Source organism: Carcharodon carcharias, assembly GCF_017639515.1.
Source record: "Carcharodon carcharias isolate sCarCar2 chromosome 5 unlocalized genomic scaffold, sCarCar2.pri SUPER_5_unloc_1, whole genome shotgun sequence".
NCBI lineage: Eukaryota > Metazoa > Chordata > Chondrichthyes > Lamniformes > Lamnidae > Carcharodon > Carcharodon carcharias.
The window spans coordinates 94,507-112,334 of record NW_024470534.1 but is presented as its reverse complement, the minus strand read 5'-3'; positions in this window follow the sequence as shown (position 1 = coordinate 112,334).

The window sequence follows — 17,828 nt, the reverse complement described above, 5'->3', positions numbered from 1 at the left end:
CTGCACTGTCAGAGGGTCAGTGCTGAGGGAGTGCTGCACTGTCAGAGGGTCAGTGCTGAGGGAGTGCCGCACTGTCAGAGGGTCAGTACTGAGGGAGTGCTGCACTGTCAGAGGGTGAGTGCTGAGGGAGTGCCGCACTGTCGGAGGGTCAGTGCTGAGGGAGTGCTGCACTGTCAGAGGGTCAGTACTGAGGGAGTGCTGCACTGTCAGAGGGTCAGTACTGAGGGAGTGCTGCACTGTCAGAGAATCAGTACAGAGGGAGTGCCGCACTGTCACAGGGTCAGTACTGAGGGAGTGCTGCACTGTCAGAGGGTCAGTACTGAGGGAGTGCTGCACTGTCGGAGGGTCAGTACTGAGGGAGTGCTGCACTGTCAGAGGGTCAGTACTGAGGGAGTGCTGCACTGTCAGAGGGTCAGTACTGAGGGAGTGCTGCACTGTCAGAGGATCAGTACTGAGGGAGTGCTGCACTGCCAGAGGGTCAGTACTGAGGGAGTGCTGCACTGTCAGAGGGTGAGTACTGAGGGTGTGCTGCACTGTCAGAGGGTCAGTACTGAGGGAGTGCTGCACTGTCAGAGGGTCAGTACTGAGGGAGTGCTGCACTGTCAGAGGGTCAGTACTGAGGGAGTGCAGCACTGTCAGAGGGTCAGTACTGAGGGAGTGCAGCACTGTCAGAGGGTCAGTACTGAGGGAGTGCCGCACTGTCGGAGGGTCAGTACTGAGGGAGCGCTGCACTGTCAGAGGGTCAGTACTGAGGGAGTGCTGCACTGTCAGAGGGTCAGTACTGAGGGAGTGCTGCACTGTCAGAGGGTCAGTACTGAGGGAGTGCTGCACTGTCAGAGGATCAGTACAGAGGTAGTGCCGCACTGTCACAGGGTCAGTACTGAGGGAGTGCTGCACTGTCGGAGGGTCAGTACTGAGGGAGTGCTGCACTGTCGGAGGGTCAGTACTGAGGGAGTGCTGCACTGTCAGAGGATCAGTACTGAGGGAGTGCTGCACTGTCAGAGGGTCAGTACTGAGGGAGTGCTGCACTGTCAGAGGGTCAGTACAGAGGGAGTGCCGCACTGTCGGAGGGTCAGCACTGAGGGAGTGCTGCACTGTCGGAGGATCAGTGCTGAGGGAGTGCCGCACTGTCGGAGGGTCAGTGCTGAGGGCGTGCTGCACTGTCAGAGGGTCAGTACTGAGGGAGTGCTGCACTGTCAGAGGGTCAGTACTGAGGGAGTGCTGCACTGTCAGAGGGTCAGTGCTGAGGGAGTGCTGCACTGTCAGAGAATCAGTACAGAGGGAGTGCCGCACTGTCACAGGGTCAGTACTGAGGGAGTGCTGCACTGTCAGAGGGTCAGTACTGAGGGAGTGCTGCACTGTCGGAGGGTCAGTACTGAGGGAGTGCTGCACTGTCAGAGGGTCAGTACTGAGGGAGTGCTGCACTGTCAGAGGGTCAGTACTGAGGGAGTGCTGCACTGTCAGAGGGTCAGTACAGAGGGAGTGCCGCACTGTCGGAGGGTCAGCACTGAGGGAGTGCTGCACTGTCGGAGGATCAGTGCTGAGGGAGTGCCGCACTGTCGGAGGGTCAGTGCTGAGGGCGTGCTGCACTGTCAGAGGGTCAGTACTGAGGGAGTGCTGCACTGTCAGAGGGTCAGTACTGAGGGAGTGCTGCACTGTCAGAGGGTCAGTGCTGAGGGAGTGCCGCACTGTCAGAGGGTCAGTCCTGAGGGAGTGCTGCACTGTCAGAGGGTCAGTGCTGAGGGAGCGCCGCACTGTCGGAGGGTCAGCACTGAGGGAGTGCTGCACTGTCGGAGGATCAGTGCTGAGGGAGTGCCGCACTGTCGGAGGGTCAGTGCTGAGGGCGTGCTGCACTGTCAGAGGGTCAGTACTGAGGGAGTGCTGCACTGTCAGAGGGTCAGTGCTGAGGGAGTGCCGCACTGTCAGAGGGTCAGTCCTGAGGGAGTGCTGCACTGTCAGAGGGTCAGTGCTGAGGGAGCGCCGCACTGTCGGAGGGTCAGTACTGAGGGAGGGCTGCACTGTCACATTAATAGCGCTTCATGACATTTCTCCATCTTCAATGTTTTTGATGTGTATGATATGTATATGAATGTTGAGCATTCCCTCTGCCCCATCTGAATAACACTGCACTGATCCATATTAAGCACCATTATTATTATTCATTCATGGGATGTGGGCTTCGCTGGCTGGGCCGGCAATCATAGCTCATCCCCAATTGCCCTTGAAAAGGTAGTGACTCCTTACTCTGAGATTATGCCCTCTGGTCCTAGACTCTTCTACAAGGGGAAACAACCTCTCAGCATCTGCACCCCTAAAAAGCCCCCTAAAAATCTCGTAAAATCTTTCAATAAGGCCACCTCTCATTCTTCTAAACTCCAATAAGCACAGGCCCAATCTACCCAACCTCCCCTCATAAGAAAATCCTCCATACCAGGGATCAACCTAGTGAACCTTCTCTGGACTGCCTCCAATGCCAGTGTATCTTTCCTTAGATAAGGGGATCAAAACTGTTCACAGTATTCTAGCTGTGGTCTAACTAGTGCCTTGTATAGTTTTAGCAAGACTTCCCTATTTTTATACTCCATTCCTTTTGAAATAAAGGCCAAAATTCTATTTGGCTCCCTATTACCTGTTGAACTTGTATGTTAGCTTTTTGTGATTCATGCACGTGGACCCCCAAATCCCTCTGTGCTGCAGCTTTCTGCAGTCTTTCTCCATGTAAATAATATTCAGCTCCTCTATTCTTCCTGCCAAAGTGCATAACCTCACATTTTCCCACATTATATTCCATCTGCCACATTTTTGCCCACTCACGTAACCTGTCTATATCCCTCTGTAGACTCCTTGTGTCACTCTCACCACTTGCCTTCCCACCTATTTTTGTATCATCTGCAGACTTGGCGATAGTACATTCATTTCCCTCGTCCAAGTCATTAATATTTATTGTAAATAATTGTGGCCCCAGCACTGATCCCTGTGGTGCTCCACTAGCTACAGGTTGCTATCCTGAAAATACCCTCCTTATCCCAACTCTCTGTCCTCTATTAGTTAGCCAGTCCTCTATCCATGCTAATATACTACTCCCAACACCATGGGCTCTTATCTTATTAAGTAGCCTTATGTGTGTTACCTTATCGAATGCCTTTTGGAAATCCAAATATATTAGACTCACAAATGGTTGCAGCACAGAAGGAGGCCATCGTGTCCGCACTGGTCATCAAAGATCTGACTACACTAATCCCATTTTCCAGTGCTTGGTCCAAAGCCCTGGAGCCTATGGGAATGTAAGTGAATATCCAAATACTTCTTAAATGTTAGAGAGTTTCTGACTCAACCACCCTTTCAGGCAGTGAGTTCCAGAGTCTACCTCTTATCTTAAATCTATGCCCCCTGGTTATTGACCCCTCTACTAATGGAAAAAGTGCCTTCCTATCTGCCCTATCTATGCCCCTCATAATCTGATAAACCTCTATCAGGTCCCCTGTCAACCTTCGCTGCTCCAAGGAAAACAACCCCAGCCTATCCAATCGTTCCTCATAGCTCAGACCCTCCAGCCCAGGGAACATCCTGGTAAATATCCTCTGCACCCTCTCCAGTGTAATCACATCCTTCCTATAATTACACTAGTTATATTATATATTACATCTACTGGTTCCCCTTTATCTATCCTGCTTGTTACCTCCTCAAAGAATTCTAATAAACTTGTCAGGCATGATTCCCCCTTCATGAAGCCTTGCTGACTCTGCTTGATTAGATTATGTATTTCTAAATGTTCTGCTATTACATTCTTTATAATAGACTCCAACATTTTCCCAATGTTAAGCTAACTGGCCTATAGTTACCGATTTTTGTCTCCCCTTTTTGAATAAGGGTGTTATATTGGCAGTTTTCCAATCCTCTGGGACTTTTCCAGAATCTAAGGATTCTTGGAAGATTACTACCAGTGCATCCACTATCTCTGTAGCTACTTCCTTTAGTATCCTAGGATGCAACCCATTATGTCCAGGGGACTAAGATAAAAGCAAAATACTGCGGATGCTGGAAATCTGAAACAAAAACAAAAATAGCTGGAAAAACTCAGCAGATCTGACAACATCTGTGGAGAGGAAGACAGAGTTAACGTTTCGAATCCGTATGACTCTTCATCAGATCTAAATAAAAATAGAAATTAGGTGAAATACAAGCTTTTTGAGGGGGGTGGGACAGGTGGAGTTGGATAGAGGCCAGTGATAGTTGGAGGCAAAGGAGAGATTGCCAAAGATGTCATAGACAAAAGGACAAAGAGGTGTTGACGGTGGTGATATTAGCTAAAGGATGTGCTAATGGTGACATTAAGGGTAGAAAGCAGGACGAGTAAGTGACAGATAGCCCTGGTGGGTGTGGGGTGGGGGGAAGATATCGAAATAGGCTAACAGGTGGAGATAAAACAATGAATGGAAATAAATTTAAAAATAATAATAGAAATAGGTGAGACAAAAACATATATATATATTTTAAAATATATAAACAATTAGGAAAAAGGGGGATCGGAAAGGGGGTGGAGATGGAGGAAAGAGTTCATGGTCTGAAGTTGTTGATTTCAATGCTAAGTCTGGAAGGCTGTAAAGTGCCTAGTCAGAAGATGAGGTGCTGTTCCTTCAGTTTGCGTTGAGCTTCACTGGAACAATGCAGCAAGCCAAGGATGGACATGTGGGCATGAGAGCAGGGTGGAGTGTTGAAATGAAGTGACAGGGAGGTCTGGATAATGCTTGCGGACAGACCGAAGGTGTTCCGCAAAGTGGTCACCTCTGCGTTTAGTCTCTCCAATGTAGAGGAGACCGCATTGGGAGCAGCGAATGCAGTAGACTAAACTGAGGGAAGTGCAAGTGAAATGCTGCCCCCTTTCCAATCCCACTTTTTCCAATAATGTATAATTTTTTTAATACATGTTTTGAAATATAGTTTTTTTTTCTCTCCCATTTCTGTTATTTTTAAATTTATTTCCATCCATTGCTTTATCTCCACCTTTTAACCTATTTCGATCCCTTCCCCCCACCCACCCCAACTAGGGCTATCTGTCACTTGCTCGTCCTGCTTTCTACCCTTAATGTGACCTTTACACATCCTTTAGCCAATATCACCACCGTCAACACCCCTTTGTCCTTTTGTTTATGACATCTTTGGCAATCTCTTCTTTGACTCCACCTATCGCTGGCCCTCTTTCCAGCTCCACCTGTCCCACCCCTTTTAAACAGCTTATATTTCACATCGTTTCTATTTTTCTTTAGTTCTGATGAAGTGTCATATGGACCCAAAACGTTAACTCTGTCTTCCTCTCCACAGATGTTGTCAGACCTGCTGAGTTTTTCCAGCTATTTTTGTTTTTTGTTTCAGGTCTAGGGGACTTATCGGCCTTTAGCCCCATTAGTTTCCCTAGTTCTTTTTCTGCAGTGATAGATGTATTTATTTTCTGCCCCCTTTTTGCCCTATGATTATTTAGTATTTTTGGAATGCTATTAGTGTCTTCCACCGTGTAGACTGATGCAAAGTATTTATTCAACTCCTCTGCCATTTCCTGGTTCCCCATTATTATTCCCCAGCCTCATTATCTATATTGATTTTGGCCTCTCTCTTCCTTTTTATACATTTAAAGAAGGTCTTACTGTCCGTTTTGTATATTACTTGCTAGTTTACCCTCAAAGTTTATTGTCTCCCTCTTTATTATTTTTTGGTCATCCTTTGTTGGTTTTTAAAACTTTCCCAATCCCATGGCTTACGACTAATGTTTTTGCTTTTAATTTGATACTATCCTTAACTTCCTTGGTTAATCATGGTTGATTTATCTGCTTCCTAGAATCCTTCTTCCTCACTGGGACATGTATTTGCTGTGAGTCATTAATTGTTTTCTTAAATGTCTACCATTGTTCACCAACTGTCTTTGCTGCTAAACTCCTTTCCCAGTCACCTCCAGCCAACTCTGCCCTTATTCCTCTGCAATTACCCTTATTTAAGTTTAGCACATTTGTTTCCGACCCAGGTTTCTCACTCTAAGACTGAATGCTAAATTCTACCATGTTACGGTCACTGTTTCCTAGGGGATCTTTTACTCTGAGATCATCTATTAAACATGCCTCATTACACATTACCAGGTCCAAAATAGCCTGATCCCTGGTTGGACCCACAACATATTGTTCTAGGAAATTGTCCCAAATACACTCTATAAATTCTTGCTCATGGCTACCTCTGCCAATTTGACTTTCCCAATCTACGTTTTTGGCTGCGGTTGAGTGCTTCAGTTGGAGTTTGGTGACTGAGAGACTTTCAAGATTAAATTCTATCTAAAGTCGAGTCTTTCTTTAATGTAGCAATTAACTAAAAGTTGCTGTTAAGGTTGGAAGAAGCTGAGTGTTGTCCAGCCTTAAAACAAGGCTCATGCAGGCTCTGCTTGTAGCTGCAACTAGTTAATTAGATAACTGGCTTAATCAGGTTTTCAGAGGCTAGGTTCAGAGAATATAAAAGTAGACTATATTATAGTGCTGACTTTGTCTGCACTGGAGTGCTGTTTTTGGCTGCAGTCGGATACTTCGATTGGAGTTTGGTGACTGAGGAAGTTCGGTGAGGAGGGAGGAGGTGCTCCTTTCTTTTTTTACCTTTCTCCAGAAAGGAGAGTGGCGACCTTGGTAAGTAGGGCCTGGTAAGTAAAATAGAAAAGTGTAATATTTTTAAAGTTCCTATACTTGGATTTAACTGCAAAGCGCCAGGAATAAGGGAAAAGGTCAAATATAATGTGGTCACCTAGGATGCTACCAGTGCCCTAGATGACCACATGTGCAGGAAGTGCTGTCAGCTGCAGAAATTTGAGCTCTGGGTTTCAGAGCTGGAGCGGTGGCTGGAGTCACGGTGGTACATCCACGAGTCTGTGAGCTACGTGGATAGCACGTTCAGAGAGGTGGTCACACCACAGCTTAAGGGCCTGGAGACAGAGAGGGAATGGGTGACCACCAGGCAGTCCAAGAGAAGTAGGCAGGTAGTGCAGCAGTCCCCTGGGGTCCCACTCACAAATCGATTTTTTATTTTGGAAGCTGGTGAGGGCGCTGGTTCCTCAGTGGGGTGCAGTCAGAGCCAAGTTTGTGGCACCATGAGTGGCTCAGCTGTACAGGAGGGGAGGAAGAAGAAAGGAAGAGCAATAGTGATGGGGGATTCATTGGTTAGAGGACCAGACAGGCGTTTCTGTGGCCATAAACATGACTCCAGGATGGTATATCGTCTCCCTGGTCAAGGACGTCATAGAGCGGTTGCAGGACATTCTTGCGGGGGAGGGTGAACAGCCAGAGGTCGTGGTGCACATTGGGACCAATGACTTAGATAGGAAGGGGGATGAGGTCCTGCAATCAGAATTTAGGGAGCTGGGTGGAAAATTAGCAAGCAAGACCTCTGATGTAGTAATCTCCAGATTACTCCCAGTGCTATGTGTCAGTGAGAACAGAAGTAGGAGGATAAGACAGATGAATGTGTGGCTGGAAAGATGGTGCAGGAGGGAGGGCTTTAGATTCCAGGGACACTGGGACTGGCTCTGGGGGAGATGGCACCTGTACAAGTTGGACAGGTTGCACCTGAACAGATCTGGGTCTGAGGTCCTTGCAGGGAGTTTTGCTGGTGCTGTTGGGGGGGCTTTAAACCATCTCTGCAGGGGTGTGGGAACCAAGAAAAAATATTAGAGAGGAATACCATGGTGCTCAAAATACTGGGAGGGACAGAAAGCACTAGTAAAGAGAATAGTAAGTTAATAGGTAAAGTCGGGGTAAGGGAGAAAGTAACAAAATCTAAATCAGGGTTACTGTGCATGTATGTGAATGCACGGAGTATAGTAAATAAGATTGGGGAGTTACAGGCGCAGATTGCCATGTGGAATTATGTTGTTGTGGCGATGACAGGGACCTGGCTGAAGGAAGGACTGAACTGGGTGTTAAATATTCCCGGGTACAAGGTGTTTAGAAAAGATAGGAAAGGAAGGAAAAGAGGAGGGGTGGTGGTATTGGTTAAGGAGAGCATTGCAGTGCTGGAGAAAGAGGATGTCCCAGAGGGTTCAAGGTCTGAATCAATTTGGCTCGAGCTAAGGAACAAAAAGGGTGCAATTACATTGCTCGGTGTAGTCTATAGATCGTCAAACAGTGAGAAAGAAGTAGAGGAACAAATCTGCAGGGAAATTACAGAGAGATGCAGCATTATAGAGTAGTTATAATGGGGGACTTTAATTACCCGGATGTAGACTGGGACAGTGGTAGTGTAAAGGGTGGAGAAGGGCAAAAGTCCCTAGATTGTGATCAGGAGAATTTTCTACAGCAGTATGTGTCCAATCCAACAGGAAAAGATGTACTAAGTTAAAAGCAAAAAACTGCGGATGCTGGAAATCCAAAACAAAAATAAAAATACAAATACCTGGAAAAACTCAGCTGGTCTGACAGCATCTGCGGAGAGGAACACAGTTAACGTTTCGAGTCAGTATGACACTTCAACAGAATTAAGGAAAAATAGAAAAGAGGTGAAATATAAGCTGGTTTGGAGGGGGGGGAGCGCGAGTGGTTGGGTGGGACAGGTGGAGCTGGATAGAGGGCCAGTGATAGGTGGAGATAGCCAAAAGATGTCACAGACAAAAGGACAAAGAGGTGTTGAAGATGGTGATATTATCGGAGGGAACATTCGATGCTGCTTCATGCTCTCATCTGGACCTGGAAAAATTTATTAATTTTCTTTCCAATTTCCACCCCTCCATCATTTTCACACGGTCCATCTCTGACACTTCCCTTCCCTTCCTTGACCTCTCTGTCTCTATCTCTGGTGATCGACTATCCACCAATATTCATTACAAGCCTACCGACTCCTACAGCTCCTCACACCCCGCTTCCTGTAAGGACTCCATCCCATTCTCTCAGTTCCTTCGCCTCAATGTTCTGATGATGCCACTTTCAAAAACAGTTCCTTGACATATCTTCCTTCTTCCTTAACCGAGGTTTTCCACCCATGATGGTTGACAGGGCCCTCAACCGTGTCCGGCACATCTCCCGCGCATCCGCCCTCACACCTTCTCCTCCCTCCCAGAACCATGATAGGGTCCCCCTTGTCCTCACTTATCACCCCACCAGCCTCCGCATTCAAAGGATCATCTTCCGCCATTTCAGCCAACGCCAGCATGATGCCACCACCAAACACATCTTCCCTTCACCCCCCTGGCAGAACACCCTGGTCCACTCCTCCATCACCTCCTACACCTCAACCCCCTCCCACGACACCTTCCCATTCAACCACAGAGGTGCAACTCCTGCCCCTTTACTTCCCCTCTCCTCACTGTCCAAGGGCCCAAACGCTCCTTCCAAGCGAAGCAGCATTTCACTTGCACTTCCCTCAATTTAGTCTACTGCATTCGCTGCTCCCAATGCGGTTTCCTCTACATTGGAGAGACCAAATGCAGACTGGGTGACCGCTTTGCAGAACACCTTCGGTCTGTCCGCAAGCATGACCCAGACCTCCCTGTTGCTTGCCATTTCAACACTCCACCCTGCTCTCATGCCCACATGTCTGTCCTTGGCCTGCTGCAATGTTCCAGTGAAGCCCAACGCAAACTGGAGGAACAGCACCTCATCTTCCGACTAGGCACTTTACAGCCTTCCGGACTGAATATTGAGTTCAACAATTTTAGATCATGAGCTCTCTCCTCCATCCCCACCCCCTTTCCGATCCCCTTTTTTTTCCAATAATTTATATAGATTTTTCTTTTCCCACCTATTTCCATTATTTTTAAGTGTATTTCCATCCATTGGTTTATCTCTACCTTTTAGCCTTTTTCGATCCCTTCCCCCCACCCCACCCCCACTAGGGGTCTCTGTACCTTGCTCGTCCTGCTTTCTACCCTTAATGTCACCTATTAGCACATTCCTTAGATAATATCACCACCTTCAACACCTCTTTGTCCTTTTGTCTGTGACATCTTTTGGTTATCTCCACCTATCACCGGCCCTCTATCCAGCTCTACCTGTCCCACCCCACCTAAAACCAGCTTATATTTCACCTCTTTTCTATTTTTCCTTAGTTCTGTTGAAGAGTTATACTGACTCGAAAAGTTAACTGTGTTCCTCTCTGCAGATACTGTCAGCCCTGCTGACTTTTTCCAGGTATTTGTATTTTTATTTTTGTTTAAGAAAAGACGCACTGTTGGACCTGGTTCTTGGAAATGAGGTGGGCCAAATGGATCAAGTGTCGGTGGGGGAACATTTAGGAGACAGTGATCATTGTATTGTACGTTTTAGGATGATGATAGAAAAGGACGATAGGTAATCCAGAGTAAAAATAATTAACTGGACGAGAGCCGACTTCGATGGGGCAAGAACGGAGCTGGGCCAGATAGACTGTAGGTGTCAGGTAGAAAATACAATTGAGAACCAAGAGGAATACAGAAGGTTCAGAGGGGAGGTGAAAAAGCATATTAGAGGAACAACGAGGGATTATGAGAAAAGACTGGCAGCCAACATAAAGGGGAATCCCAAAGTCTTCTATAGGCATGTGATTGGTAGAAGGACGGTAAAAGGAGGAGTAGGGCCGATTAGGGACCTAAAAGGGAATTTACACATGGATGAAGGGACAATGCCTGAGGTATTAAATGAATTCTTTGCATCCGTCTTTACCAAGGAGGTAGATGCTACCCAGGCCATGGTGACAGATGAGGAAACTCTGTCACTAGAAGGGTTCAGAATTGATAAGCAGGAAGTGTTGAATAGACTGTGGGTACTTAAACAAGGCACTGGGACCGGATGAGATGCATCCAAGGATATTGAAGGAAGTGAGAGTAGAAATTGCAGGGTCACTGGCCATAATCTTTCAGTCTTCCCTAGACTCAGGGGAGGTACCAGAGGACTGGAGAATTGCAAACATTACACCCTTGTTCAAAAAAGATTGTAAGGATAAGCCCAGCAATTACAGACCAGTCAGTTTAACTTCAGGTGGGCAAGATTCTAGAAACAATTATTCGGGATAGAATTAGTAGTCGCATGGTAAAATATGGGTTGATAAGGAAGAGCCAGCATGGATTTCTAAAGGGGAAATCACGTTTAACTAACTTGCTGGAGTTTTTTGAAGAGGTAACAGAAAAGGTCGATGAGGGTAATGCTGTTGATGTGGTGTATATGGACTTTCAAAAGGCATTTGACACAGAGCCACACAACAGACTTGTGAGAAAAGTTATTGCTCATGGAATAAAAGGGACAGTAGCAACGTGGATACAAAATTGGCTGAAAAATAGGAAGCAGTAATGGTCAATGGATATTTTTTAGGCTGGAGGGAGGTTTGTAGTGGAGTTCCACAGGGGTCGGTATTGGGACCCTTGCTGTTCCTGATATATATTAATGATCTAGATCTTGGTGTGCAGGGGACAATTTCAAAGTTTATGGATGATTCAAAGCTTGGGAGTGTTGTGAACTGTGAGGAGGATGATGTGTAACTTCAAAAGGACATAGACAACTTCGTGGAGTGGGCAGATAGGTGACAGATAGAAGTTCATTCAGGTAGGAAGAACATGGACAGACAATATAAACTAAAGGGTGAAATTTTGAAGGGGGTGCACGAGCAGAAAGACCTAGGTGTATATGTGCATAGATCATTGAAGGTGGCAGGACAGGTGGAGAGAGCAGTTAATAAAGCATATAGTATCCTGGGCTTTATTAATAGGGGCATAGAGTACAAGAGCAGGGAGGTTATGCTGAATTTATATAAGACACTGGTTAGGCCTCAGTTGGAATATTGTGTACAGTTCTGGGCACCACACTATAGGAAGGATGTGAACACATTGAAGAGAGCGCAGAAGAGGTTTACAAGAATGGTTCCAGGGATGAGAAGCTTCAGCTATGAGGACAGATTGGAGAGGTTGGGACTGTTCTCCTTGGGGAGGTGAAGGCTGAGAGGGGATTTGATAGAGATGTTCAAAATCATGAGGGGGCTGGACAGAGTAGATAGAGAGTAGCTGTTCCCACTTGTAAAAGGATCAAGAACAAGAGGGCACAGATTTAAAGTGATTTGCAAAAGAATCAAATGTGACGTGAGACAAAAACCTTCACCAGCAAGTGGTTTGGGTGTGGAATGTACTGTCTGGAAGTGTGATGGAGGCAGGTTCAATCGAGGCATTCAGGAGGGCAATAGATGATTGAACAGACAGAATGTGCAGGGATATGGGGAAAAGGCAGGGCAATGGCACTGAGTCATAATGCTCATTTGGAGAGCCAGTGTAGAGGCGATGGGCTGAATGGCCGCCTTCTGTGCTGTTAAAATTCTGTGATTCTGTGATACACGAAGATTAAAATCACCCATGATTCATGTACTGCCTTTTTTACATACCCTCATTATCTTCTGATTTATTCTCTGTCCTACAGCATAGCTACTGTTAGGGGCCCATACACTACTCCCACCAGTGTCTTCTTCCCCTTGTTATTTCTTATCTCCACCCATGTGGATTCCACTCCTTCTGAACCAAGATCATTTCTTACTATGGTATTTATTCCATCTCCTACTAGTAAAGCTATCCCAGTACCCTTTCCTTCCTGCCTGTCCTTTCAAAAAGTCACATCCCCCTGAATATTTAGTTCCCAGCTTTGATCTCCTTGTAACCATGTCTCTGTAATGGCTTTAAGATCATACCCACTCATCTCTGTTTGTGCCGTTAATTCATTTATTTTGTTCTGAATACTGCGTGCATTTAAGTAAAGAGCCATTAATTTTGCCTTTTTATCAGTTTTTCCCCCTTTGACCCTATTTGCTGCTGTTTTTTATGTTTGTACACTCAATCCCTTCCTGTCACACTGTGAGTATCATTACCTAAGTAGCAGCCCTGCAATGGCGCCATATCCTTTTGCTTTGTAAGCCTACTTATCCCTTCTCCAGAGCCCTCCCCCAATATTTAGTTTAAAGCCCTCTCTACAGCCCTAGTTATTGGATTTGCCAGGACACTGGCCCTAGTACGGCTCAAGTGAAGCTCATCCCACCAGAACAGCTCCCTTCTACCCCAGTACTGATGCCAGTGCCCCATGAACTGAAACTCATTCCTCCCACACCAATCTTTGAGCCAAGCATTTAACTCCTTGACTTTATTTACCCTATGCCAGTTTGCCTGTGGTTCAGGGAGCAATCCTGAGGTTACCTTGGAGGTTCTGCTTTTAAATTTAGCTTCTAACTGTTCAAATTCTTTCAGCAGAACCTCCTTTCTAGCCCTGTCAATGTCGTTGGTACCAAAGTGGACAACGACAACTGGATCCCTCCCCTCTCCCTCCAACTTCCCCTCCAGCCCTGAGGAGATGTCCTTAACCCTGGCACAGGACAGGCAACACAGCCTTCGGGACTCATGCTCACGGCTGCAGAGAACAGTATCTATTCCCCTAATTATACTGTTATTACACTACCACTACCACAATCCTGTTCCCTCCCTCCACTTGAATGGCTCCATGTACCACGGTGCAGTGGTCAGTTTGCTTATCCCCCCTTCTTTTGCCCACACAGCTTGCAAGAACCTCGTAACTGTTGGACGGTTGCAGGGGCTGAGGCTCCTCGAACGCTACCCCCGGGTCCCCATACCTGCCTCACCTGCAGCCACGCCCTCCTGTCCCTGATCACAGACCAAATTTGAATTATCTAACTTGTGGGGAGTGACCTCCTCCTGGAGCAAAGTGCCCAGGTAACGTTCCCTCTCCCTGATGCAGCACAATGTCTGCAGCTCAGACTCCAGCTCCTTAACTCGCATCTGAAGTTCCTCGAGCTGCAAACACTTACTACAGATGTGTTTGCTCCAGATCACCTTGGTGTCCAGCAGCACCCACATGCTGCAGCAGCAACACATCACCCATCCGGCCACCGCTATCTTATTTAATTTAATGTATTGATTAATTAGTATCCCTGCTCTTTACACTTGAAGAATCCCTCACTCTTTACACTTTATTGTAATTATTTATTACACCAGTAGTGACCTTATAATTAACCAGCTATTTTTGAGAAAAAGAAAGACTTTAAAGACTAGAATTACTCACCAATCCTACTCACCAATCAGCTGGTTTCCCTGTACTTGTGTCACGTTGTGGTTCGTGATTCCACTGTGCCGTTGGTCTCACATGAACTTTCCCTGCTGTTTTTTAAATGAACTGTCCCCGCTCTGCGCGCTCTTGTGAACATGAAATCTCCCTCCCTCCCTCCATGCTCTTTATAAAATGAACTCTCCCTGCTCTCCACACTCTTTTTAAAATGAATTCTCCCCACTCTCTGCACTCTTTTTTAAATTAACTCTCTCCACTCAGTGCAGCTATTAAAATGAACTCTCCTTGCATTCCATGCTCTTTTTAAAATGAAGTCTCCCCACTCTATGCGCTCTTTTTAAATGAAGACTCCCTGCTCTCTGCGCTCTTTTTAAAATGAATGCCCCTTGCTCTCTGCGCTCTTTTTAAAATGAACTCCCCTCGCTCTCCGTGCTCTTTTTAAATGAAGTCTCCCTGCTCTTCGTGCTCTTTTTAAATGAAGTCTCCCCACTCTATGCGCTCTTTTTAAATGCAGTCTCCCCACTCTCTGCGCCCTTTTTAAATGAAGTCTCCCTACTCTCTGCGCTCATTTTAAATGAAGTCTCCCTGCTCTCCGTGCTCTTTTTAAATGAAGTCTCCCTGCTCTCCGTGCTCTTTTTAAATGAAGTCTCCCTACTCTATGCGCTCTTTTTAAATGAACTCTCCCTGCTCTCCATACTCTTTTTAAAATGAATTCTCCCCACTCTCTGCACTCTTTTTTAAATTAACTCTCTCCACTCAGTGCAGCTATTAAAATGAACTCTCCTTGCATTCCATGCTCTTTTTAAAATGAAGTCTCCCCACTCTATGCGCTCTTTTTAAATGAAGACTCCCTGCTCTCTGCACTCTTTTTAAAATGAATGCCCCTTGCTCTCTGCGCTCTTTTTAAAATGAACTCCCCTCGCTCTCCATGCTCTTTTTAAATGAAGTCTCCCTGCTCTCCGTGCTCTTTTTAAATGAAGTCTCCCTGCTCTCCGTGCTCTTTTTAAATGAAGTCTCCCCACTCTATGCGCTCTTTTTAAATGAAGTCTCCCTGCTCTCCGTGCTCTTTTTAAATGAAGTCTCCCTGCTCTCCGTGCTCTTTTTAAATGAAGTCTCCCTACTCTCTGCGCTCTTTTTAAATGAAGTCTCCCTGCTCTCCGTGCTCTTTTTAAATGAAGTCTCCCTGCTCTCTGTGCTCTTTTTAAATGAAGTCTCCCCACTCTATGCGATCTTTGTTAAATGAAGTCTCCCTGCTCTCCGTGCTCTTTTTTAAATGAAGTCTCCCCACTCTCTGCGATCTTTGTTAAATGAAGTCCCCCTGCTCTCCGCACAGCATAAAATGGTTGGGCCGAGGACACTACCCTGAGGTAGTCCTGCAGCGATGTCCTGGAACTGAGATCATTCATCTCCAACAATCACAACCATCTTCCTTTGTGCTAGGTATGACTCCAACCAGTGGAGAGTTTTCCCCCTGATTCCCATTGACTCCAGTTTTGCTGGGGCTCCTTGATGCCACACTCGGTCAAATGCTGCCTTGACGTCAAGGGCAGTCACTCTCACCTCACCTCAGGAGTTCAGCTCTTTTGTCCATGTTTGAACCAAGGCTGTAATGAGGTCAGGAGCTGAGTGACCCTGGCAGAACCCAAACTGGGTATCAGTGAGCAGGTTATTATTAAGCAAGTGCCGCTTGATAGCATTGTTGATGACCCCTTCCATTACTTTACTGATGATGGAGAGTAGACTGATGGGGTATTAATTGGCCGGGTTGGATTTGTCCTGCTCTTTGTGTACAGGACATACCTGGGCAATTTTCCACATAGCCCGGTAGATGCCAGTGTTGTAGCTGTTCTGGAACAGCTTGGCTAGGGATATGGCAAGTTCTGGAGAGCAAGTCTTCAGTACTATTGCCGGATATTGTCAGGGCCCATAGCCTTTGCAGTATCCAGTGCCTTCAGCCGTTTCTTGATATCACGTGGAGTGAATCGACTTGGCTGAAGACTGGCATCTATGATGCTGGGGACCTCCAGAGGAGGCTGAGATGGATCATCCACTCGGCACTTCTGGCTGAAGATTGTTGCAAATGCTTCAGCCTTATCTTTTGCACTGATGTGCTGGTCTCCTCCATCATTGAGGATGGGGATATTTGTGGAGCCTCGTTCTCCAGTGAGTTGTTTAATTGTCCACCACCATTCACAACTGGATGTGGCAGGACTGCAGAGCTTAGATCTGATCCATTGGTTGTGGGATCGCTTAGCTCTGTCTACCATTTGCTGCTTATGCTGTTTGACATGCAAGTAGTCCTGTGTTATAGCTTCACCAGGTTGACACCTCATTTTTAGATATGCCTGGTGCTGCTCCTGACATGACCTCCTGCACTCTTCATTGAACCAGGGTTGATCCCCTAGCTTGATGGTAATGTTAGAGTGGGGGATATGCTGGGCCATGAGGTTACAGATTATGTTTGAGTACAATTCTGCTGCTGCTGATGGCTCACAGCGCCTCATGGATGCCCAGTCTTGAGTTGCTAGATCTATTCGAAATCTATCCCATTTAGCACAGTGGTAGTGCCACACAACATGATGGAGGGAATCCTCAATGTGAAGGTGGGACTTTGTCTCCACAATGACTGTTTGGTGATCATTCCTACTGATACTGTCATGGACAGATGCATCTGCAGCAGGCAGGTTGGTGAGGATGAGGTCAAGTATGTTTTTCCCTCTTGTTGGTTCCCTCACCACCTGCCGCAGACCTAGTCGAACAGCTATGTCCTTTAGGACTCGGCCAGCTCGGTCAGTAGTGGTGCTACCGAGCCACACTTGGTGATGGACATTGAAGTCCCCCACCCAGAGTACATTCTGTGCCCTTGACACCCTCAGTGCTTCCTCCAAGTGATGTTTAACATGGAGGAGGCACTGATTCATCAGCTGAGGGAGGGCGGTACGTGGTAATCAGCAGGAGGTTTCCTTGTCCACATTTGACCTGATGCTGTGAGACTTCATGGAGTCCAGAGTCGACGTTGAGGACTCCCAGGGCAACTCCCTCCTGACTGTATACCACTGTGTCACCACCTCTGCTGGGTCTGTCCAGCCGGTGGGACAGGACATACCCAGGGATGGTGATGGTGGTGTCTGGGACATTATCTGTAAGGTATGATTCCGTGAGGATGACTATGTCAGGCTGGTGCTTGACTAGTCTGTGAGACTATGAAGTGGAGAAGTGATGGATGTAAAAAGCTCACACGGAGTCTGAAAGATGGTTATGGTGGAGAAAGCTTCCTTTCCGATCAGCGGATTCTGGGCCTGCAGAGTTCTGCCCGTGCTGGTGGTGGTGGGGGAGGGAGGGGCGGGGGGTTCTGTGGAGCCCCGCCTGGGGGGGTGGGGCCTGTGCGGAGTTCTGGCCAGGGGGGAGGTTTGGGGGGGTGCGGGGGTTCCTGTGCGGAGCTCTGGCCAGGGGGGAGGTGGGGGTGGGGGGTTCCTGTGCGGAGCTCTGGCCAGGGGGGAGGTGGGGGTGGGGGGTTCCTGTGCGGAGCTCTGGCCAGGGGGGAGGTGGGGGTGGGGGGTTCCTGTGCGGAGCTCTGGCCAGGGGGGAGGTGGGGGTGGGGGGTTCCTGTGCGGAGCTCTGGCCAGGGGGGAGGTGGGGGTGGGGGGTTCCTGTGCGGAGCTCTGGCCAGGGGGGAGGTGGGGGTGGGGGGTTCCTGTGCGGAGCTCTGGCCAGGGGGGAGGTTTGGGGGGGTGCGGGGGGGTGCTGACAGTTTCTCTCCCCGACTCTCTCTCCCTCCCAGCCCCC